Source organism: Physeter macrocephalus, chromosome 9 (assembly GCF_002837175.3).
Source record: "Physeter macrocephalus isolate SW-GA chromosome 9, ASM283717v5, whole genome shotgun sequence".
NCBI lineage: Eukaryota > Metazoa > Chordata > Mammalia > Artiodactyla > Physeteridae > Physeter > Physeter macrocephalus.
The window spans coordinates 47257047-47280736 of NC_041222.1; the positions used below are offsets into that span (position 1 = coordinate 47257047).

The 23690-nt window shown below is 38.7% G+C and overlaps 1 protein-coding gene across 9 annotated transcripts in view; it reads right to left on the reverse strand.

Annotated features, from left to right (window-relative positions):
• The window catches only part of GLIS3 (GLIS family zinc finger 3), a 537331-nt gene that overhangs the window by 446455 nt on the left and 67186 nt on the right, over window positions 1-23690 (reverse strand). The window lies entirely within an intron of this gene.

The following is a 23690-nucleotide window of genomic DNA, read 5'->3' on the forward strand; positions in this document are numbered from 1 at the left end:
ATTAGAAAAGAATGATGATTCTTGCTCTCATAGCACTAGCTGACTGCTACATAGGTAAGCCAATATTCAAACACGGAGAAGACATTAAAAACTTGGCCTCATGCATATAGAGGCAAAACTTCACTGAGATGACCTCCAGCCTCCTTGTTGGAAGAGAGGATTAATACGCAAGCAAATAAATCTATGTGCAAACCCTCCCACCACACCTCTGAAATTCTCCAATTAGAACTGAGCTAAACTTCTGCATGCTCAGTCACTGGTCATACGTTTGCCAGTGAAGGGACAGGAAAGACATGCACGTGTGTGTGTGCACATATAAATAAATATGTGCGCGTATATTACATATACACTCACTTTCAGGTGGGGAGTTCACTTCTTTTGTTCATTATGATGGTACGCTTTTGTGGAGGTTGACACATCACTTACCATTTATGATGAAGAAAAAGTATGTTTGGACTTCTCTGGTGGCACAGTGGTTAGGAATCTGCCTGCCAATGCAGAGGCCACGGGTTCGATCCCTGGTCCAGGAAGATCCCACATGCTGCTGAGCAACTAAGCCCATGTGCCACAACTACTGAGCCTGCCCTCTAGAACCCACAAGTCACAACTACTGAGCCGGCGTGCCACAACTACTGAAGCCCACACACTTAGAGCCCATGCTCCGCAACAAGAGAAGCCACTGCAATGAGAAGCCCGCTCATCGCAATGAAGAGTAGCCCCCGCCTGCTGCAGCTAGAGAAAGCCTGTGCACCACAACTAGAGAAAGCCTGTGCACAATAATGAAGACCCAACGCAGACAAAATTAATTAATTAATTAATTTTAAAAATTAATTAAAAAAGAAAAGAAAACATATGTTTGGTCTTATTACCACTCTATTAAGAAAAGATTCCTGGATTTTCCAATGCTCTACTTTCATCTTCCAAGCATCAAAAACCCTGAAGCTTCACTATAATGCCATTGCCTGGGTGTATACCATGGAATCATTGATTCAGTTTTGATGCACTGAATGTTCCCGTCATCAGCATCCATTTCCAATACCTACTGAAAGCTCTAGACTCTGAAAACAGGTCTGTGTTACTACTTCAAAGTTTCCTCATGACACTGTGTTACTACAAAGTCATGTTCCAGCTCTCAATGTTTGTTTTCTTCAATAGTATGACAACACTTAGTTGGTATTTGCCTGCCTTTAAAAGAAAGATGAACTTAGTTGTTTGCAAAATCCTTTTCTTAAAACTGTTCTGCAATATAGGGATAGAGACAGGAGAATTAAAAAATCAAAAATACGGTTCTAATGCAATTCTAAATTCAAATATAATTCTCATTTTAATGCTGGACTCCATGTTGTTTGGTGTGATGGTCCCATTGCAGCCTTCCTAATGTTTGAGAAAATCATGTCCACATAAATTCATTACATATGCTCAGAGAAGACTTTTTTTTTTAAAAAAAGCTTTTGACTTTTCCTTCTATTTAAATAGACAGATGCCAGGGCAGTTTTTCTTCCCTAGTTCTAAATTAATTCCATGCAAGGAGAAAATGTGGGTTGAATTGGCAAACGCATTGGACTTAGAGAGCCCCACCAGGGTTCTGAAGGAAGGCTAGAGAGAGCCAAGTTCAGCTGTCACATATAAGTTCACTGTGATGCATACCTGGTTGTTCTTTGTTTTTAGTCCTATCTCGGTATTTCTATGATTTCTAGTATACCCTCAGTCCAATGTGGTCGAGGACTTAGGTTTCAAAACTCTTTATATGTTCCTGCTAAGTTTATTCTTACTAAAGCTATGGATCTGTAAATATCCATTTTCTATCTGATGAGCAGGATGTGGGGGAGGGGGCTGTCACAACAAGAAGACATGAAGCAGACAAAGAATGTCAGATGCATTGTATTAAAAATCAAAACTCCTCCTCTCTTGAATGGCAAATTGGAATCGATCTGATCCACACAACAGCATAAGAGAATGGAGACCTCAGTACATTAAACAATGAACATTCAAAGGGGAACAGAGCCACACTAAGGGGACTGCTGCTGCCAGGAGCCGAGGTGCTGGAAAATGTGCTACTAAAGCAAACAAAGGAGAGGGTGATGTTTCCCAAGTGTCCCCCAGTTTGCTTTTGTCAGGTGATCTCTACCACTCCCACAGAACAATAAAGAGGGTCTGGAAATGGGAAGCAGGGCACTAGAGTGACTGGTTCGTGAGCACAAAAGTGGTCAACACAAGAAGCCAAAGAGAACTTTCATGCTTCAGAAAAATTGTGCAGGGAAACACACAGAGCATAGATGTGACTCATTCACTTGGCTCAGACCTGATACCTGTTTGTAAGCCATTAGCCATAAAAGCATTGTGGCATTAAAAAAATTATTTAGCCTTCTCCCCCATGACAACTGTCAATATAGGGCCTCTTACCCTAATCATGGACAGGCAAGTGACTCCTTCCAAAAAGGGGCAACATTGGCAGAAATTTCTAAGAGGGAAAAACTTCAAGGGTATGCACCCACATAACAGTGCTCAGCATGGACTGTCCTTGTGTCTGAAAGTAGCATCCTTCTCTAAAGAGACCAAGAAATGTCATTTGGTTCTAAGGCAGGCCACTTGCAGTATCCTCATCCCGTACAGTTCCTTCTTTAGAAGACATGCCTTGCCTATATATTTTAAAGTGTTAAGCTCCAAAAAGGTAAAGCTAGTATAATTTAATTTACCTGTCATAGCCTGAGTCAGGGTCCTCCATCTGTGGTCTCTTAATAAGTAACTCTTCAGCAAAGAATCAAGAGCAAACCCCCCATTTTCTGGTCACTTTCAGTTGGCATCCCAAATCACAATTCAAACAAAATTAAAATAAACAAAAGGATTTCTGTGGAATTAAATTTTGCAGCAGCATGAAATAGTATTTTAATAAAACAACGAACAGACAATAATGGCCTCTCTAAAATTAAAGCAAGATGAGGACTTACAAACATATGGGACTTATTTAGCATCTGTTATGAGACTGAAAAACTCATCAAAATGGACTTTTCCTTCTCCCTCTACTTCCATTAGGAGTTATTTAGATTCTGCTGTAGAAGAGAGGGCATAATGTGCCTAAAGCAGAACTCTTGATTTGTACACTCGACCCCATTCCTACTCAGTCTTATCAATCTACCCCAGTTGCTCAAGCAGAAAAGCCACACATCATCCCTTATTTGTTGCTTCCCTTTTACTACAATATCCTATCAACCAGCAAGTCCTGTTGATGATATTTCCCCAATCCATCTACTTCTTTCTCCCCACCTCCATTACAACCACCATGGTCTAAACCAGAGCTGTATGATAGAACTTTCTGCAGTGATGGAGATGTTCTATATGTGTACTGTCCAATATGGCAGACACATGTTTCTATTGAGCACTTGAAATGTGGCTAGTGTAACTGGAAAAAAATGACTTTAGGTTAATAAATTTTGGGTGGGGGAGGGGATACATTAATGTTTTTATTTGTCTTTCCATATCCTATTTCTTGAGATATGTTAGATTGGCTCTCTCCCCCTCTCTTGTTTTTTTTTTTGGTTGTTTTTTGCGGTACACGGGCCTCTCACTGTTGTGCCCTCTCCCGTTGTGGAGCACAGGCTCCGGACGCGCAGGCTCAGCGGCCATGGCTCACCGGCCCAGCCGCTCCACGGCATGTGGGATCTTCCCGGACCGGGGCACGAACCCGTGTCCCCTGCATCGGCAGGTGGACTCTCAACCACTGTGCCACCAGGGAAGCCCTCTCCCCCTCTCTTGACCCTAGCCTCATGCCATCTTGCTACTCTTTTCTTCCCTCTTTCTCCTCTCATCCTTCTCTTACTCCACAAACTTCTGCTTATCTCTGGTGTTCTCATGCAGAAAATTTTAGCTAGTTCTTTTAACTGTTTTTTAAAAAATTGTAGTAAAATATATACATAAAATCTACCATTTTAATAATTTTAAGTGTATAGTTCAGAAGAGGTAAATACATTCACGCTGTTGTGCAACCATCCTCCAGAAATCTTCATTGTGCAAAACTGAAACTACACCCATTAAACTACTACTCCCCTCTCCCAGCCCCCGGCAACTACAATTCTACTTTCTGTCTCTATGAATTTGACTACTCTACGTACCTCATGTAAATGGAATCATACAGTATTTATCTTTTTGTGACTGGCATGTTTCAGTTAGCATAATGTCCTCCAGGCTCATCCATATTGTAGCATGTGTCAGATATGTTAATTAATTTTGAATTAAATTTAAACTGCCACATATGGCTAGTGGCTACCATACTGGACAGCCAAGTGTAAATCATCATCATCTTTCTCCTAGTCTCCCACACTCTCTCTTTGCTCCCTAAAATTTATTCCCTACATATCAGTCAAACTGATCTTTTAAAAATACAAATCACAATGTACCAAATCAGCCCATGGCCCATCATCACCTTAAAACACTCCCCTGGGTTTATTTTTTTCATGGCACTCATAGATATCTGAAATAATCCTTATTAGTTGCTTCTTTATTATCTGTTTCTTCCTCTAAAATATAAGGCCTAGGAGAGTCAAAATTGGTCAGTATTGAATTCTTATTAACTCAAGCAGTGCCTGGCACATAAGTAGAGCTCAATAAGCAATTGCTAAAGTAATAAATCAATGAATTTGGAATAGACATTTTTTAAATTTTAATTTTATCTTCTATGTTTTGCTTTACAGCAATCCTCCACTAATGGAGGTGATTAGTGAGTCCATCCATTAATATAACAAGTGCTTTGAGCTTTTGCACCTCACATGCCAGGGGGCTGTCATTGTATATCCATGCCCTCTTACATAGTCCCCTTGTGACCACTGGCACAAATCTGACAGAGAACTGGCCAACGTCAGGCACACAGGCTACAGACACTAGAATTAGGTCCTTAAACTATCTGAGCAGCTTAGGAGTACCAAGGTCTAAACCAGAGCTTCTAAAACAGTAGTATGTCCTTACTGGGTGACAGGTATAACAAGATGAGGGAACCTGAATACCCACAGCCCCCAGGCCTGTTGACTGCATCCTCTATAAATCTTATCCATTTAACTCTGTGTGCTGAACAAATATCACCATTTTCTACGTGCCTGAAGATACAAAACTTACTAGAGCATGGACTTGAGGACGTGGGGAGGGGCAAGGGTAAGCTGTGACGAAGTGAGAGAGTGGCATGGACATATACACACTACCAAACGTAGGGTGGATAGCTAGTGGGAAGCAGCCTCATGGCACAGGGAGATCAGCTAGGTGGTTTGTGACCACCTAGAGGGGTGGGATAGGGAGGGTGGGAGGGAGGGAGACGCAAGAGGGAAGAGATATGGGAACATATGTATATGTATAACTGATCCACTTTGTTGTAAAGTAGAAACTAACACACCATTGTAAAACAGTTATACTCCAATAAAGATGTTTAAAAAAAAAAGATACAAAACTTGTTGAGAAGCACTGCTAACCCACTGAACCCACCCTTTAATAAATGTGATCAAACCACAAACCCTCAAAATATCATTCAAATATCAGTCACTTCTCTCATACCCATAGTGAACAGGGAGAAAGATGAAAAAATATCAGTTACAAATTTGGCTTTAGTTATGGCAATCACTATTCTAAGCATCTTTCAATGAAAAACACTAATATTTTTTAAAAAGTCACAAATAATGCAGCTGAGCTAAGGGAAGGGAGAGGCCTTGGCTGGTACAGTCAGCATGTGCAGCAGACCCATAATGGGCAGAGCAGGGATAGGGGCTTGTCCCAGACGGCTGTTAGGTTGAAGAGGCTGGACTCAGGAGATAGCCCATGTGGCCAGGAAATTGAGGAAATAAGTAAACAAGAAGAACAGGAGCAGGGTTCTCACTGTTGCAGAAGGAGATACAAATGTGGAAAGGGATACAACTAGGATAAGCCTTGTGGTGTTAAACTGGAAATTAGAGGTATTGGTACGAACTCAAGCTTTTTAATATCTATAGTTAGATAGATATAGAAAGACATATAGATGTTTGTGTGTATATAGTATGTGTGTACATACCTATATATTTCCCAGTTCTTCCTACTGAGAGGGCCTAGAAGCTATGATACCTCAGCAGCAATAAGCACATCTACCACCCAGAACCTTGGTTTCTAAAAATACTACTCTCCACCAGAAAGAACCAGGGCTCTTTAGAGAAGTGACTGATTCCAGCACAGGAGCAAGAAAGTACTAGATAAGCCTAGAACATCTAATTATAGCAGAAAGTAGAAAATTGCTCAAGGAATGATAGAGACATTTCAAAAGGACTCGGGAGACAGTTTGAAAGGGCTCCCACTGGACAAATCTGGGACATATTGGGCATCAAAATAAATATTGATAGCAATGGTTTATAACATGCTGAGAAAATTAAAATCCATGACATACTGTATAAATAAATAATTTTTTACTGTGGAATTAAATTAATAAATTTAGAAGCAATGATGAGGTTAGAAAATAATCTGTGTACCTAAAAGCAGAGGGTAAAAGTTTGATGAAGAATTGGATATTTAGATAATCTCAAAGTATTTCCATATCACAAACTTATAAGTCACTTATAAATTCCTGAATACAAAATATTAATTAACTTTAGAGAGGAGAAACCTGGCACAACTATCTTGACCAAGAGACAGAAGTTATCATCACCAGCACTGAACACATTGATGCCCCGATATGATTCCTCGAGAGCAACACAGCATTGTATCTGAGGTCTTCAGACCCAAAGCACAACGCCTCATCGTGAGCAACATGGACAATGTAAGAGGCAGGTGCTCTTCAAAAACGTCAGCTCATCAAAGTAAAAAAAAAAAAAAAAAAAAACTGAAAAAGACAAAAGACTAAGGAACTATTCCTAACTAAAAGAGACCAAGAGACATGACGAAAACAATGTGTAACACTCTAGGTTGGATCCCAGAGCAAAAAGGAAAGGGAAAAATAAAAGAAGGATTTTTTCTTTTTTTTTCTTTTTTTCTCTCCTAGGAAATATACACTGAAATATTTCAAGATATTGGAACATGTCTACAACTTACTCTCAAATGATTCAGAAAAAAATACATATAGAGAGATATACGGATATATGTCACAGCTTGACATTTTCGAAGAGCTGAGAAAGAATAATAAGGCAAAAATGAGGTAAAATGTTCAAATTTGGGGAATCTGGGTAAACGGCATATAGGAATCTTTGTACCAGGCTTACAACTTTTTCTTGAAGTTTGACATTGTTTAAAAATTTTTAAGTTAACCAAAAATATATAGGTAAAAAATAAAGAAAATAAATAATTTTTTATTTGGCATTTTCTTGTAACCCTCAAGCATGCACAAAATACACGTATAATACAGGGGCCATGAATTAGCTGGAAAAATTTTTTTCTCACATTTTCCTTAGATGAATGAGGACATAAAGATCAATTAGTGAGCTAAGAGGTTTTGAAAATTATCTAGATTTAATTCAGGCAACTGACCTGATTTTTTTCCAAAACCCTCTTTTGATATTAAAGAATGTCTAAAGAAAGAACTACCAACACACAGAATGGAAAATCTAATACTTGACTTCGGCTAACATGTGATTATACCATGAGAGAAAGGGGCAAAGATAACATACGGAAATACCAAGAGGCAGAAACAGTTGAGAAAAACACTGCATGTACTGACAATGCAAGAAAGAAGAGGCCAAGGCAAACCTGATGATAGGAATCAGACAGTCTGAAAAGGCAGTATCATCTGTCTTTAAGCAAGAAGTCCCAGCGCTAGGAATCATCTCTAAGAGCTCTTGAAAGGGACCCCAGAGGCCACCTGGGCAAATTTCCCAATGTAAAGAGGACCCATACAGGTCTGGGAAGATGTCCAGATCAGCTGCCCTGGACAGACCAGAAAGGGAAGGAGGAAGAAGCTACTTAGGCTCTTGGGATGATGGAGTTGGAGCTTTGCTACAGACCCAAAGGACCCTCGAGATGTCTTTGTATTTTAACATTCATGCCACTGGTGCCACCTCCAGACTCCTCTCCCTCCTTCCCTTTTCTCTACCCAGAGTCAGTGAGACCAGGTATGTGACACTGCTTTGCAAGCTCTAAGCTTTGTATAAACATAAACCATTATGGACCACAACTTCTCTAGACACTGTAGCAAAGTGCACCTTCCTCTTTCTCTTCTCCTGTTGCAACTCCCAAGCAAAATATTATTCTATCTACCCAGCTTCTCTCACTATCCACTTATCTAAAAGACAACCTCTCTGCATTGGATTCTGCATGACTCAATTCTTCCAGAAAGCCTTACACTGACTCACCTTACAACCTAGAAAATGGACACGCAGAAATGAGATGCTTAGAATGGGCCCAGCCTTGTGTTTAACCTTTTCATCCGTGAATCACTTAACACTCGTCACCAACAACAAACATAAACAGACCCAGCCAAGACTTTACTTAACCCCACAGCATTGTAGCTCACCCAATGTTTCAAGTCACAATGTCACTATTTAGTGTCAAGTGCTTGCACAGATCACTAATTCAGTAGGCAAGTTTTTGGATGTAAGGGTCAAAGAACATTGGTACTTTAAAAGAAAGAATAAAGGCATCACCTGAACCGAGTCTGGGCAGTACCAAGTCCAGGGGAATGTGTTATACTTTAACTACACGCTAAGCAATTTGAGTAAAAAAAGTGGTATATGTTTTGCATCTTAACACATTGGCTTAACAAAGTGCTTATGTTTGAGATAAAAGGTGTCAAACTCATTTTGCTGTCAGTAAGATGAAAAAGATGCAGCACTCCATTTCTTGAGCCAACGTGTTCATTCACTGGGTTATACCAAGCAGAAGGGTGAATAACAGATTATGTCTCCACTCGGTTCATCTCAGTAGCCTTCAGGTTAACTCCTTTAACTGCTCTTCCTTACAGAATGAGAGAAAAAAATACTTTTTAGGTAGGCTGGGGTTTTTTAAGGAAAGAGAAGATTACTTTTAAAGTACTTAACATCTCCCACACCTACACTCCACAAGAGGAATTCTTTTTAGATTTATGAAATTGCTTTGAGATAATCTGGCCCCGATTTTTAATTTTACAAATTAGGAAAGAAAAAGACAGATGGGGAAAGGATGTAACATCTGCACTGCCTCTTCTTCCCCTCCACTCCAGCACATACCCACATATCTTAGAGTTGGACTGAGAATATTCAAGTCTCAATCCTTTGTACTTTGTGACTTTGGTCAAGTCATTTAACCTCGTGGGTGAGACAGACAGGACATCTTCTCACAACCACCGCTTCCAATGTTTACATTCTATGATTCACTACTCCTAGGTTAAAAGTTCATTAAGTGTGCCTCTCTCAAAGACACACATTGCCTCACAAATTGACCATAAAAAGTCAAATTTTCCTAAAATCCCTCAAACCCACTGACTGATCCTTCTGGAGACCCACTCTCATTTTCTCTAGAACCTAGGCCCCCTTGTTTATTCTCACAGCTGATCTCATGGTTCCTTGATAAAAGAAGTTTGTTTTACTCAGCCTCTAAAACACCACAGGAACCTCTTGAACAATTGCTGCTTACATTAGAAGCCACCTTCCATGAATGTGAGCAAATAAGTTCACTACAGAAGCCAACCTAAAATTCCCTTAGGCTTTTAGCCAATATTTTAAAACTCCATCTATGTTTCAAAATTACGGTTTGGGTTTTTTTTTTAATTTGCTTAAAATATTGATATCTACCTTTTCTAGTTATGTCTTTGATACTGTTAGGTTTATGAGGAGGGGCATTTTCTAGTTATGTCTTTGATGACAGTGTTAAGTTTATGAGGAGGGGCATTGCAGGCAGTATAATTACAAATTTTGGAAATTTTGCGTTTTGAGACCTGTTCTCTATAAATTTCAGATCCAGTTTTGCAGGCTTATCAGTAACTTCTACAATGAAAACAAAACAAACAAGATATGAAGATGCCATCAAAGTCAACAGCTTCTATACTCTACAACGAACAGCCAGAAAAAACCCACCACAGTAAACTGCTAAACTCACAATTTGAAACATGTTGAAAGTGCCAAATGGTATTTATATCGAGATAAGGAAAGTTCCCACAATCACACAGGTTGGGCTCAGAGGAAACTATCTTCGCTGAAGCCCCTTGTGCTCTGATATAAACCCACCACCTAACCCTGAGCCTTCACTCAACTCCTGTAGGCCTCAATTCCCTAAACCACAAGACATAAGGAGGGACCAAGGTGATCTCAGAGATTATTTCTAGTCCTAACATACATTCAATCATGATTATAACCAAGCAACTAAAAACTTGCTCACAAACAGTGAATTTGTCAGTTTTTCATCTGGCAATCATACTGATAACAATGTCAAAAAATGTATGAATGCTTATCATCAAGATGTACTGTGGGATGTCGCTCATCATACACTGTCCTCTTTTATGACTCCCTGGAAAAATCTTTTCTCTTGTGTCTCATTATTAGGAATAGCCAGCCCTCCTTCACTATAGAACCTTAAGGGTACTATGATTCACATAGTTGATTATGTTTCCCTCCTTGCACTGGCTGCAGGAAAACTGAGAACCCAATCTTTGACTCACCTCTAACAAATGGTGTAGGGCCCTATGAGATGCATTGGGGGGTCCTAACTTAACCCTTTGTTTCATCCCACTTTCCCTTCTCCCCATTTCCTCACTTACCTTTTTTCATCTTTTTCTATTGTTTATATCTTTGAAAACTACACCATTTTGACACAAAGGAGATATGTCAAGCTATTTTCATTTACTGACATCAATGCTAAACAGCAAAATCGTTCTTTTAGTGACTTGCATTTTTCAAACACTGTCACTATACCAACACATGAGCATCCAAGCACCCATTTAATGTTCTCTTATACATAATTCTATGCCAAGATTTAGATCACAATTGTCACTTTGAGTATCATTATCATTACTATAATACTTTTCAGCCCTTACATTTACAAAGATCTTCATAGTATTTTTCTAGTGAGCCTTCACATTTGTTATCTCATTTGATTTTCTCAACAATCATATGAAATAGTTGCAGCAGTTATTAATATGATTATCTTCATGCTTAAAGATGAGGAAAACAGGCTTGGAGAGGTTAAACATCTTGCCCACACTGACAAAGTTAATAAGTTAATAAGATAAGACCACATGCTTTTTTCCCAAGTCTAGTATTTTTCCCCATAACTACAAAATTTTGTCTCTTACATAGTTTACTCTTTGAAATTTTGTCCTAGGATCCATGACTCAGATGTTTTATTTAGTTGGTTTTCTAAGTAGAATCAGCCTGCTAGTCAAAATCATGTCAATTACTCTTTGGTAATGGAACCTCAGCATGATGAGAACTAGACAGCCAAGACACTGGAAAATTTTGTAACCATTAGAAAATGCATGAGTAATTTATTTCCTCCATTGGAATTCAGTGATGGCATTAAGAAAACTCATTCCTGCAACTTAACAAGGAACATAAATGCTTTAATGTGGTCTGCTAGTAGTCACACAGAGTAAAACTGCCTCTTGAGTCACTAGAACTAGTAAAAACCATTTAGTAGTAGAAGATGAAATTTAGACAAGGCAGGCTGAAGAGAAGATCTAACTAACTGTTTCTTGATGATGAGCTCACACTACTTCAACCACATCTAAGAGAAAGAATCACAAAGTTCAAATCATATTCATTTCCAAGTCATTGACATTGCTAATGTGTGAGAGGATGAAATGCTGACAACTTGAACTCCTGAGACCCTGAATAAACCAGAGTCTATTCATTCTACAAGTCATGAATTTGGAAAGTAAGGCAACACTGCATAGGCAATTTTTCTGAGTTTTAATTTCTTCAGATAAAATGAGGAACAGGAAGGTCAAACAACACTTTCTAACAACATTCTATGATTGCATGAATACTTATTAGCGCCACCTACTTGAAATATTATCATTTCAACAACTGGCCAGAATTTTAAAATATATTTATATAATGTGTGGGTAATGGGTAATGTTCCAGCACATTTAAATCATTATTCAGGAATTTGACTATTTTTCTTTAATCAACTTCAAACATTACTGGTTTGAATTACTAATTCCTGCCCACAAGACAATGTATTCATATGTATCTTCTCTCAGCAGACTGTGCATTGGATGCTCAAGTTAATTCTGCTTTCCAGTATCTTGACAGTAAGGATGAACAGAAGTAAGTTGGTCTCTTACTTAGCTAATTAACTTTTTATATATATATAGCCTGTATTCTCCCCAACTAATCTATAAAACTTTATGAAGATAGGACCATATACGTCTGTTGAACAACTGTATGCTCAGTGCTTGACACACAGTCATTAGAATACATATATATGGCGAAAAAATGAAAAAAAATTACCAACAAAGACAAGTTACAAAACTGAAACAGAAATACTGGCTCTTCCCTAGAGAAGGTTAAAGGGTACTATGCCTAGGCTCAAACTCTGTATCACGACCCATCTATGCCTAAGGGAGAGTGAATGGTAAGAAAGAGCCAAGCAAGGATAAGAAAACTGTATGGCTTCCTGCTTCTTACTGAAATAGAACTTTATAGCATTGCCTCAAAGTATGGAGATAACAAGGTATGAAGCTAAGAGCCAAGTCTCCTACTGGCTACTCCATATCTATGTGACCTTAGGCAAGTTACTTAACTTTCCTGAACCTTGATTTCCTCCACTGCAAAATGGGGCAGGAGTAACAGTATTTATGGCATAGAGCTGTTGATGAGGACTAAAAAGACAATGGGTGTAAAATGTCTAGCTTATAGCATGACCTCAATAAGCAGTGGCTAGTATTATTAATTAATTAGTTTGAAGTAAATTTCTAGACTATCACTCCACCAGGTTTTTAAAAGAATAAGAATAATTAATCTCTGAGAGGGGCCCAGTTAAATCATATATACACATATTCATATATATATATATATATATATATATATATATATATATATATATATGAAATCCATTCAGAATAATCATTAGGAGCATCCTTGGAAAAAAAAAAAAAGCAGAAGTCCTAGCACACAAGGAAGAAGCCTACTGTTGGGAGAGGTCTGCAGAAAGATAATAGGCAGTTCCGTCCCTTCGCTTTGCTGACAGAGAGTGTGCAGGAGACAGCTTTGCAGCAGTTGGAACCTCACCAAGCACCCCTGTTTTTCTCTTTCTCTCTCTCGGGTATTCCTTTCTAAGGCAGGTGATCTTTCATGGTCCCAGAAAGACAGGTCTGAGCTTGCAGACTCCCAAAGATGGCTCTAGGTCATGTTATGTTACACACACAAAAAAAAGTAGGTTAAGCCCACATAATGATGGTTGTCTGGAATGGAAAGTTGGGAAGAGCTACTGAAGGTTTTCAAGCAAAAACTGTAGAAAAGGCAGTGACTCCAGGACTATATTGGCCTCTTTGGTACAGACCCTTGTCCTAATAAAATGGCAAAATACGGGGTTAATAAATCAGAAGCTTTGAGCACAAAGAACAGTCATAATTCTGAATGTGTGCTCTGGTATTTCTGTGTAACTGACTATTTACTGACTGAGTGACTTGAATAAGTCACTGAAGTACCTGAAAAATACCTGAAAAAGCCTAAGAGTAAAGTACTGGATTACAGAACACAAAGGAAGATTTCGGAACTCTGGAAAATATAAGGTCTTGACTTAAAGATCCACAGCAGACCTATCTGGGACTTCTACAAGATCAAAACTTTCTATAAAGACAGAAACCCACAAATATCATCATGGGATGAAACCAAAACATGATAGCAGATGAATGCCAAGGAGTTCTGAACTCCCTTCAGAAAGGAAAAGAGAAGCAAGGCTGACTCAGCTGTAAGCCAACGCTGTTGAGGGTCGTACATTCTCCCTTCATTTGCTCCTTTCCAAAGGTTGCCCATGGACCCAAGGGATGTGGGCAAAAAGGTGATGACATCAAAATGTGTGTGTTCACACCTGTATTGAATCACACAGTTTGTTGGAATCAGTGCATGTTTAACTTCGAAAACCTTGTTGAGGACCCCTCTATTGATTTTCCATCCTCAAGTCAGGAGGATTTTTCTCCCTATACTTTAAAAGAACATAAGGAGAGTGGGGCAGGAGAACTACAGAGTTATAAACTGACCAAAGCCTTGGACTGCCAGGAAACAGAAATAAAGGTAATCTTTTGAAATACAAAAGGGTGAATTAGAAACTGGTGGAGAGAACTCTAAGGTGGCAATAGAAAGAAAAGGGAATAATGATGAATTTAGTTTCTCTGTGTGTGTGTGTGTGTGCTTTCATTTTATTTTTTTAACATCTTTATTGGAGTATAATTGCTTTACAATGTTGTGTTACTTTCTGCTGTATAACAAAGTGAAACAGCTATACGTGTACATATATCCCCGTATCCCCCTCCTCTTGTGCCTCCCTCCCACCCTCCCTATCCCACCCCCGCTAGGTGGTCACAAAGCACCAAGCTGCCCTCCCTGTGCTATGCAGCTGCTTCCCACTAGTTATCTATTTTATATTTGGTAGTGTATATATGAAAATACTACTCTCTCACTTCGTCCCAGCTTACCCTTCCCCCTCCCCACGTCCTCAAATCCATTCTCTACACCTGCATCTTTATTCCTGTCCTGCCCTAGGTTCATCAGAACCATTTTTTCCTTTTTTCTTAGATTCCATATATATGTGTTAGCATACAGTATTTGTTTTTCTCTTTCTGACATACTTCACTCTGTATGACAGACTCTAGGTCTACCCACCTCACTACAAATAACTCAATTTTGTTTCCTTTTATGGCTGAGTAATATTCCATTGTATATATATGCCACATCTTCTTTATCCATTCACCTGTCAATGGACACTTAGGTTGCTTCCATGTCCTGGCTATTATAAATAGTGCTGCAAGGAACATTGTGGTACATGACTCTTTTTGAATTACGGTTTTCTCAGGGTACATGCCGAGTAGTGGGATTGCTGGGTCGTATGGTAGTTCTATTTTTACTTTTTTAAGGAACCGCCATACTGTTCTCCAGAGTGGCTGTAACAATTTACATTCGCACAACAGTGCAAGAGGGTTCCCTTTTCTCTACACCCTCTCCAGCATTTATTGTTTGTAGATTTTTTGATGATATCCATTCTGACCAGTGTGAGATGATACCTCATTGTGGTTTTGATTTGCATTTCTCTAATGATTAGTGATGTGGGATAATCCTTTGTCAGTTGCTTCATTTGCAAATATTTTCTCCCATTCTGAGGGTTGCCTTTTTGTCTCGTTTATGGTTTCCTTTCCTGTGCAAAAGCCTTTAAGTTTCAGTTGTTTATTTTTGTTTTTATTTCCATTACTCTAGGAGGTGGGTCAAAAAGGATCTTGCTCTGATTTATGTCATAGAGTGTTCTGCTTATGTTTTCCTCTAAGAGTTTTATAGTGTCTGGCCTTACATTTAGGTCTTTAATCCATTTTGAGTTTATGTTTGTGTATGGTGTTAGGAAGTGTTCTAATTTCATTCTTTTACCTGTAGCTGTCCAGTTTTCCCAGTACCAATTATTGAAGAGGCTGTCTTTACTCCATTGTATATTCTTGCCTCCTTTATCAAAGGTAAGGTGACCATATTTGCGAGGGTTTATCTCTGGGCTTTCTATCCTATTCCATTGATCTATATTTCTGTTTTTGTGCCAGTACCATACTTACTGTCTTGATTACTGTATTTATTGTAATATAATAAATACTTGATTACTTTATTTATTGTACTATAGTCTGAACTCAGGGAGCCTGATTCCTCCAGCTCCATTTTTCTTTCTCAAGATTGCTTTGGTTATTCGGGGTCTTTTGTGTTTCCATACAAATTGTGAATTTTTTTGTTCTAGTTCTGTGAAAAATGCCATTGGTAGTTTGATAGGGATTGCACTGAATCTGCAGATTGCTTTCAGTAGTATAGTAATTTTCACAATGTTGATTCTTCCAATCCAAGAACATGGTATATCTGTCCATGTGTTTATATCATCTTTAATTTCTTTAATCAGTGTCTTATAGTTTTCTGCATACAGGTCTTTTGTCTCCTTAGTTTGGTTTATTCCTAGATATTTAATTCTTTTTGTTGCAATGGTAAATGGGAGCACTTCCTTAATTCTCTTTCAGATTTTTTGTCGTTACTGTGTAGGAATGCAAGAAATTTCTCTGCATTAATTTTGTATTCTGCTACTTTACCAAATTCATCGATTACCTCTAGTAGTTTTCTGGTAGCATCTTTAGGATACTCTATGTATAGTATCATGTCATCTGCAAACAGTGACAGCTTTACTTCTTCTTTTCCGATTTGGATTCCTTTTATTTCTTTTTCTTCTCTGATTGCATGACTAAAACTTCCAAAAGTATGTTGAATAATAGTGGTGAGAGTGGGCAACCTTGTCATCTTCCTGATTTTAGAGGAAATGGCTTCACTTTTTCACCATTGAGGACAATGTTGGCTGTGGGTTTATCATATATGGCTTTTATTACGTTGAGGTAGGTTCCCTCTTTGCCTACCTTCTGGAGAGTTTTTATCATAAATAGTGTTGAATTTGGTTGAAAGCTTTTTCTGCATCTACTGAAATTATGATATGGTTTTCATCCTTCAATTTGTTAATAAGGTGTATCACATTGATTGATTTGCATATATTGAATAATCTTTGCACTCTTAGGATAAACCCCACTTGATCATGGTGTATGATCCTTTTAATGTGCTGTTGGATTCTGTTTGCTAGTATTTTGTTGAGGATTTTTGCATCTATGTTCATCAGTGATATTGGCCTGTAGTTTTCTTTTTTTGTGACATCTTTGTCTGGTTTTGGTATCAGGGTGATAGTGACCTCGTAGAATTAGTTTGGGAGTGTTCCTCCCTCTGCTATATTTTGGAAGAGTTTGAGAAAGACAGGTGTTAGCTCTTCTCTAAATGTTTGAGAGAATTCACCTGTGAAGCCATCTGGTACCTGGGCTTTTGACTGTTGGAAGATTTTCTCTTCAAAGTTTCCATTTCAGTGCTTGTGATTGGTCTGTTCAAATTTTCTATTTCTTCTTGATTCAGTCTTGGAAGATTGTACTTTTCTAAGAATTTGTCCATTTCTTCCAGGTTGTCCATTTTATTGGCATACAGTTGCTTTAATTAATATAGGTGTAAGGGTAGGTTGTTTATTTGAGATTTCTCTTGTTTCTTGAAGTAGGATTGTATTGCTATAAAATTCCCTCTTAGAACTGCTTTTGCTGCATCTGATAGGTTTTGGGTCATCATGTTTTCATTGTCATTTGTTTCTAGGTCTTTTTTATTTCCTCTTTGATTTATTCAGTGATCTCTTGGTTATTTAGTAGCATATTGTTTAGTCTCCATGTGTCTGTATTTTTTATATTTTTTTTCCTGTAACTGATATCTAGTCTCACAGCGTTGTGGTCAGAAAACATACTTGATATGATTTCAGTTTTCTTAAATTTACCAAGGCTTGATTTGTGACCCAAGATATGATCTATCCTGGAGAATGTTCCATGAGCACTTGAGAAGAAAGTGTATTCTGTTATTTTTGGATAAAATGTCCTATAAATGTCAATTAAGTCCATCTGGTCTAATGTGTCATTTAAAGGTTATGTTTTTGGGCTTCCCTGGTGGCGCAGTGGTTGGGAGTCCGCCTGCTGATGCAGGGGACACGGGTTCGTGCCCCGGCCCGGGAAGATCCCACATGCCTCAGAGCAGCTGGGCCCATGGGCCATGGCTGCTGGGCCTGCGTGTCCAGAGCCTGTGCTCCGCAACAGGAGAGGCCACAATAAAAATAAAAAAAAATAAAGCTTATGTTTTCTTATTTATTTTCATTTTGGATGATCTGCCCATTGGTGAAAGTGGGGTATTAAAGTCCCGTACTATGATTGTGTTACTGTCGATTTCTCCTTTTATGGCTGTTAGCATTTGCCTTATGTATTGAGGTGCTCCTATGTTGTGTGCATAATCATTTACAATTGTTATATCTTCTTGCATTGATCCCTTGATCATCATGTAGTGTCTTCCTTTGTTTCCTGTAATAGTGTTCATTTTAAAGTCTATTTTGTCTGGTATGAGTATTGCTACTCCAGGTTTCTTTTGATTTCCATTTGCATGGAATATCTTTTTCCATCTCCTCAGTTTCAGTCTGTATGTGTCCCTAGGTCTGAAGTGGGTCTCTTGTAGACAGCATATATATAGGTCTTGTTTTTGTATCCATTCAGCCAGTCTATGTCTTTTGGTTGGAGCATTTATTTAATCCATTTACATTTAAAGTAATTATCGATATGTATGTTCCTATTACCATTTTCTTAATTGTTTTGGGCCGTTTTTGTAGGTCTTTTCCTTCTCTTGTATTTCCTGCCTAGAGAAGTTCCTTTAGCATTTCTTGTAGAGCTGGTTTGGTGGTGGTGAATTCCCTTAACTTTTGCTTGTCTGTAAAGATTTTAATTTCTCCGTCGAATCAGAATGAGATCCTTGCTGTGCAGAGTAACCTTGGTTGTAGGTTTTTCCCTTCCATCACTTTAAATATGTTCTACTACTCCCTTCTGGCTTGCAGAGTTTCTGCTGAAAGATCAGCTGTTAACCTTATGGAGATGTCCTTGTATGTTATTTGTTCCTTTTCCCTTGTTACTTTTAATATTTTTTCTTTGTATTTAATTTTTGATAGTTTGATTAATATGTGTCTTGGCATGTTTCTCCTTGTATTTATCCTGTTTGGGACTCTATGAGCTTCCTGTACTTGATTGACTATTTCCTTTCCCATGATAGGGAAGTTTTCAACTATAATCTCTTCAAATATTTTCTCAGTCCCTGTTTTTTTCTCTTCTTCTTCTGGGACCCCTATAATTCGAATGTTGGTGCGTTTAATGTTGTCCCAGAGGTCTCTGAGACTGTCCTCAATTCTTTTCATTCTTTTTTCTTTATTCTTCTCTGTGGCAGTTATTTCCACTATTTTATCTTCCAGGTCACTTATCCGTTCTTCTGCCTCAATTATTCTGCTATTGATTCCTTCTAGAGAATTTTAAATTTCACTTATTGTGTTGTTCATCATTGTTTGTTTGCTCTTTACTTCTTGTAGGTCTTTGTTAAACGTTTCTTGTATTTTCTCCATTCTATTTCCAAGATTTTGAATCATCTTTACTATCATTATTCTGGATTCTTTTTCAGAAAGACTGCCTATTTCCTCTTCATTTGTTTGGTCTGGTGGGTTTTTACCTTGCTCCTTTATCTGTTGCATATTTCTCTGTCTCCTCATTTTGTTTAACTTGCTCTGTTTGGGGTCTCCTTTTCACAGGCTGCAGGTTCATAGTTCCCATTGTTTTTGGTGTCTGTCCCAGTGGGTGAGGTTGGTTCAGTGGCTTGTGTAGGCTTCCTGGTGGAGGGGACTGATGCCTATGTTCCAGTGGGTAGGGCTGGATCTTGTTCTTCTGGTTGGCAGGGCCATGTCTGGTGGTGTGTTTTGGGGTGTCTGTGAACATAGTATGACTTTAGGCAGCTTCTCTGCTAATGGGTGGGGTTGTGTTCCTGTCTTGCTAGTTGTTTGGCATGGGGCGTCCAGCACCGAAGCTTGCTGGCCGTTGGGTGGAGCTGGTATTGGAGGTCTCTGGGAGGGCTCTCGTGGGGCCAGGAGGTCTCTGGTGGTCCAATGTCCTGGTCTCAGCTCTCCCACCTTGGAGGCTCAGACCTGATACCCGGCCAGAGCACCAAGACCCTGCCAGCCACACGGCTCTGAAGAAAAGGAAAAAAAGAAAGAAAAAAAAAAAAACAGATAGAACCCCAAACCAAATGGTAAAAGCGAAACTAAACAGACAAAAATTACACAAGGAAACATACACACACACGTCTCCACTCTTGTCTCTGAAGGACTCCAGGGCAGAGTCTGTTGAGTTCTTCTCCAAATGGACTAGAGGAGATGGGACGTGGTGATGGATGAGGAGGTGGCCAAGAGATAGACTCCAGCTAACACAGGTGTTGTTATTCCCCCAGAGAGAGGTGACACTCATGCCCGAGGTCATACAGCCACACAGCAGCAGAGCTGGGACTTTGCTCTAGATGTCCTGCTGCACAGGCCACTTCTTTACCACTCAGGACAGACCTGTAATTATTTCTGGAAACAATGGCAGGCTAAATGATTCCGAATACATTATGGGTAACAGCTGAGAAGAAAGTATGCAGGCTCACTCTGTTTCCCAACGACCTAAGAACACAGGACGTTCCTCCTGACGTGATGTGACAGGAAGCTCCCGGCACCACAGGGTAGTTGGCTCTTCCCTCAAAAGTAAACGCGCACTGCTAGAGAACCAGCCTGCAGGTGCACCTTAAAGCCCTTGTGCAGCCAAGCATTTAGTTTTTTAAATGCTGTGTTTTAAATGCTGAGGGGACATTCTAGGCACAGCTGACAAGGATAATGGGGTAGCAGGAGGGGTTGAGACAGAGACAAGAACTGTCAGCACAGATGTGACAGGTTAAGCTTGAGAATGCATGACTCCTCACTGCAGTGATAAATTCTCATGTGTGTGGCCAAGGAACAAATTTCCACCAAAATCAATCTCAAAAGTTTCATATGCAGCGATCTGTTTGTATATATAAAATAATATTCATAATTAAATAATGTCTGGTCTCATTAGATGACTGCTTCAAATCCAGGGCAAGGGAAGGAAAGCAGCATAGTACTCCAGGTACCTTTCTACAAAGTGTTTCTTAATCCCCCATGTATGTACGCATGTTTTGCAAGCCTCTAGGCTTTCAGGTAAACACATCTTTGCTATTAATAATCTGTGAACACAACGATATGAAACGAAAAATTATCAAAATGATGATGCTTCCCATCTACATACAGCCCAAATACAGAAATTGCTGGTGCCACCTATTGTTGAAAACACAGAACTGAAAGGCTAGCTTAGGAGCTGACTTCCACAGTGAAACTCTGCTCTATTATCTATTCACATATGAAGTTCAAAATCTACTGTCCAGGAGAGCCAAATAAAGAGAGTCCACTCTACTCTAAAATAAACCTGTAATGGATATTAACAGCTCTTACATAATGCTTTATGGAATACAAGAAGATTCTAGCAATAATTAAGTTTTAATTTAAAAAATCATGAGGTAGCCTTATATATACCATTAGAGGATGAGCTCCAAAGTAAGTTGTTGGATGTAAAAAACAAGGTTCAGAACGGTATGTATGATATGCTACAATTTATGAAAAAATGGAATATGCACATACGTGCATAGAAGATCTCAAGAAGAAAATATAGAGCACCAACATTCGCCATCTCTTAGGAGGAGGCCTAAAGGAATGGGATAGAATTAGAGACTTGCTTTTCCTTAATATGCTTTGTGTGAAAACTTTACCATGCACACATATTATCTTTTTGAATCATTTAAAATAAATAACAATTCTGGGCTTCCCTGGTGGCGCAGTGGTTGAGAATCCGCCTGCCGATGCAGTGGATACGGGTTCGTGCCCCGGTCCGGGAAGATCCCACATGCCGCGGAGCGGCTGGGCCCGTGAGCCATGGCGGCCGAGCCTGCGCGTCCGGAGCCTGTGCTCCGCAACGGGAGAGGCCACAACAGTGAGAGGCCCGCGTACCACAAAAAAAAAACAAAAAAACAAAAAAACAATTTTGAAAACAATAGCTGATATTAAATTATTGTACATACAGAAAGGATTTCAAGAGATCTAACTTAGGTTGGTTACCATGACCAGTTCCCAGAGCTCAGGATCTGAGCATAAGAGCACAAGCTACTGGAATGACAGGAAAGTTACAGTAGGTCTTCAACAGATTTTAAAGGAGGACTAGAGAAGTTGTCTATAGCACAACGTTACCTTTAAACTTGAAGTACTCAAGGTACGTTTAAAAGTGCCCTGAAACATGGATATTTTTTGGTTCTTTGAATTTAATAAGATGTGAAAAATATAAAGAAAATATTTGCAGTTTTATTAACATTTGCCTTCTTAAAAGCTTTGATATAAAGTCTTTACTACCATATTATTTCTTATTTAAAAGAAAAAGAAAACCCTAACAACTCATGAAGTTTTTTCAGCTATTTCATAACCACACATGAAAGCCAAGTGGAAGTTTATACTTGAGTACACATCATATCAAATGTCACATCTCCTGAAATTTGGTCTGGAGAATAATTTCTGTAAGCTTACTTATTCTTTAATATTATCCTCCTTAACTTGAGATAATACTGACATTTACAGTGAAGCTGGAGTCTTGAAATTTATTCTTAAAATTACCTAATCAAGATAACACCAGGTAGAAAATAAGTCCCTTAATTTCAGAAGCAATTCGACAAGAGAGGAAAAAAGGCCAAGCAGACAGCAATATAATAGTACCTTGGCATTCCTGGGGAAATGACTTTTAAAACAGGCAGGCTGACAAAGTGAAAATGGTACAATTCAGGTCAAGTCAGCCCTGTAAGTCCAAACTCCAAAACAGCTTCTCTGATCCAAACACATATTTTACATTTTAAAATTTAAATTAAAAAAGAGAAAATCAATAAGATATCATCAGTCTCAAACGCAAGATAAATCTCCATCAACTAGAAAAGAAACAGAAATAAAGTAGGGCTGAGATTAAAGAAATGCAGGACTCCCAAATCAGGAGCAGGCAGCAGCAGCAGAGAAGTAGACTTCTGAGGGGTATGACAGCCTAAACTATCATGTGGTAGGTGGAGATGGAGCCTGACTTACTGCTTGAAGCCAGAGACTGAAGTGAGGCTCCCTCTCTCCTCTGCAAATGTCCAAGTACCCACACATTTGTGAAAGGAACATGGATGAAGTAACAGAGGACCTACTGCTTAAGACTCCTAAGCTTTACCAGCAGCTGTGGGCATAGGGAAAGAGGAAAGAAGACTTAAGAGAGGAATTGGGTCAGATTGCCTGCTTGCTCCATGAATCTGTGATGTTCCCCAAATCATCACAGAGCAAGGATATAATAAATACTGTTATAATACTCAGTTACGGACTGGGCCTGAGGCACCAGGTAAAGGCAAATGCAAAACCACAAAAGCATTAGTCAAGAAGGAAGAATGAGAGAAAGAAACAATAGAAGAAAGCAAAAATCCCTCACATTCAAAATGAAACCACAAACTAAAATTCCAAACATATAAAAGGATCTAATTCTAAGAAACTCAAATCAACCATCAAGTTATGAATTCAGCCCAAATGAAATTAATTTCACAGAACAGACAGACAAAGAGTTTAAAGTACATAGGTTTAGGATGGTTAATAAGATAAATAAAGAAGCAATAGCCATTAAAAATAAGAATGGATTTATAAAAATAAAAAAGCAAAATAAAAACAGGTAGACACAAAAAAGAAACACTTTTAACATTTTGGGAAGTACACTAACTGAACTAGAAAAATTCAATAGATGAGGTAAAACCTATATTTTACATGTCCAAAAAGGAACAGTGAATTAGAAGATAATACTAAGGAGGTATTATTTTATTCATCCAAAAGGAAGACAAGGGGAAAAAAGGTTTTTCTTAAATATTAAAGTTCAATTAAGAGATTCAGAAGACAGAGTGAGAGGCTCCATTACATGTCTAATAACAATTCCAGAAGAAAAGAATGGAGAGAATTACAAAGATCTCCCATAATTGGAGAAAGAAACAAGCCCTTATATTGAAAGCATAAACAAGATAAGTAAAAAGAAATCTACATCTAATACACTGAGGTAAAACAGAAAAACATCAGAAGAAAGC